The sequence below is a fragment of the Otolemur garnettii genome, unplaced genomic scaffold (assembly GCF_000181295.1).
Source record: "Otolemur garnettii isolate 467f Iridium unplaced genomic scaffold, OtoGar3 scaffold00140, whole genome shotgun sequence".
Classification (NCBI taxonomy): Eukaryota; Metazoa; Chordata; class Mammalia; order Primates; family Galagidae; genus Otolemur; species Otolemur garnettii.
Window position 1 is genome coordinate 3,578,535 of NW_003852535.1, and position 2,506 is coordinate 3,581,040.

The following is a 2,506-nucleotide window of genomic DNA, read 5'->3' on the forward strand; positions in this document are numbered from 1 at the left end:
TTTGGGAGGCTGAGGTAAGAGAATTAGTTAAGCCTAGGAGTTGGAGGTTGCTGTGAGCTGTGATGCCACGGCACTACCCACAGGGGGACAGCTTGAGGCGCTAAAAAAAAAAAAAAAAAAAAAGCACAGAGAAGATGACATTTGTGACGAGCTTTGAGAGAGAAGGCAGAGTTTTTTGGTCATTCATTCCCAGCATAAACATTTGAAAAGGTTGACAAAACTGTCAAATTCCCAGAAAAATGTTAACTTATTAATTCAAAAAGATAGGCTTGGGGCATCTGTAGCACAGTGGTTACAGGGCCAGCCACATACACCCAGACTGGCAGGTTTGAACCCGGCCAGGCTCAGTTAACAACAATGACAACTGCAACAAAATAGCCAGGTTTTGTGGCAGGCACCTGTAGTCCCAGCTGCTTGGGAGCCTGAGGCAAGAGAATTGCTAGAGCCCAAGAGTTTGAGCTTGCTGTGCGCTGTGACACTGCAGTCTACCAAGGGCAACATAGTAAGACTCTTGTCTCAAAAAAAAAGCAACATAAAGGCCAGACTCAGTGACTTACGCTTGTAATCCTAGCACCCTGGGAGGCTGAGGCAGGTGGATTGCCTGAGCTCACAGGTTGTACACCAGCCTAAGCCAGTGTGAGACCCTGTCTCTTAAAAATAGCTGGGCAATAGGATGAGTGCCTATAGTCCCAGTACTCAGGAGACTGAGGCAAGAGAATCTCTTAAGCCCCAAAGTTTGAGGTTGCTGTGAACTGTGATGCCCCGGCACTCTACCAAGGGGAACAGTGTGAGGCTCTGTCTCAACATATATATATATATATATGCATTTTTTATGTACTTTGTGTTTGCTTAATTTTTTTTATGTGTATGTTTCCTAAACTTTAAAAGGACTTAACTATAATATTCCTCTCATATACTGTCCTTATCTCATTTTACTATCAGAGTTATACCGGCCTCATAGAATAAGGTGAGCAGGAATTCTGTCTTATATTTGTTTTGGTTTTTTTTGTAGAGACAGAGTCTTACTTATCGCCCTCAGTAGAGTGCCCTGGCGTCACACAGCTCACAGCAATCTCCAATTCCTGGGCTTAGGCGATTCTCTTGCCTTAGCCTCCAGAGCAGCTGGGACTACAGGTGCCCGTCACAACACCCAGCTATTTTTTTTGTTGGGGTTTGAACCCGCCACCCTTGGTGCATGGGGCCGGCACCCTACCTACTGAGCCACAGGTGCCGCCCCTTATATTTGTTTTTATAAGAGTTCATCTTTCCCTTTTATCTGCAGACCTCTGTAAATTTTGAAGTTTTCTTCTTTGCAGTTAATTTTTTTTTTTTTTTTTGAGACAGAATCTTACTTTGTCACCCTTGGTAGAGTGCAGTGGCATCATAGCTCACAGCAACCTGAAACTCCTGGGCTCAAGTGATTCTCTTCCCTCAGCCTCCTGTGTAGCTGGGACTATAGGCACCCACCACAACATGTTCCTATTTTTAGAGACAGGGTCTCACTCTTCCTCAAGCTGGATTTGTAGTTAATTTTTGGCAACTGTTCATTGTCCTTCATGGTTATAGAACTGCTTTATTTATTTTATTTGTTTATTTATTTTAAGACAGAGTCTTATTATGTTGCCCTCAGTAGAGTTCCTTGGCATCACAGCTCACAGCAACCTCAAACTCTTAGGCTTAAGTGATTCTCTTGCCTCAGCCTCCCAAGTAGTTGAGACTATAGGCACCCACTACAGTGCCAGGCTATTGTTGTTGTTGCTGTCGTTGTTTAGCAGGCCCAGGCTGGGTTCTAATCTGTCAGCAGCAGTGCATGTGGCTGGTGCTCTAACCACTGAGCTATGGGCACTGAGCCCTTTGGATTTTTTTTTTTCAATTAATAGTTTTACTGAAATAGAGTTCCCATACCATACAATTCACTCATTTGAAGTGTACAATTAAAAGGTTTTACTATCATCACAGATGTGAATCACCATCAATTTAAAACATTTTCATCACCTACAAACAAAATCCTAGGCCAGATGTAGTGGCTCAAGCCTAGCACTTTGGAAGGCCCAGGTGGGAGGATATCTTGAGACCAGGAGTTGAAGGCCACTCTGAGCAACATAGTGAGACCCTGTATCTGCAGAAAATTAAGAAATTAGCTGGAAATGGTGGTGTACACCTGTAATTCCAGGTACTTGGGAAGCTAAAGCAGGATATTACTTGAGCCCAAAAGTTTGAGGTTGCTGTTGGATAACAGAGCAAGGCACTATCTCAAAAATAAAAAATAAAAATAAATAAATAAAAATTTAAAAAAGAAGCTCCAAACCTTTTAGCCATCACCTTCCTGTCCTCACATCCCCTACCACTTGTCCTAAACAACTGCTAACCTACATTCCATCTCTATAGATTTGCCTATTCTAAACATTTTACATAAATAGATTGTACAATATGTGGTCTTTTGTGATTCGCTGGTAGTATTATTTTTATATATTCCTGATAAACTCTTTTTTTTTTTTTTTGAGAC

At 42.1% G+C, this 2,506-nt stretch overlaps 1 protein-coding gene across 3 annotated transcripts in view; it reads right to left on the bottom strand.

Moving 5' to 3' along the window:
* The window catches only part of TAF6L (TATA-box binding protein associated factor 6 like), a 16,250-nt gene that overhangs the window by 1,627 nt on the left and 12,117 nt on the right, over positions 1-2,506 (bottom strand). The window lies entirely within an intron of this gene.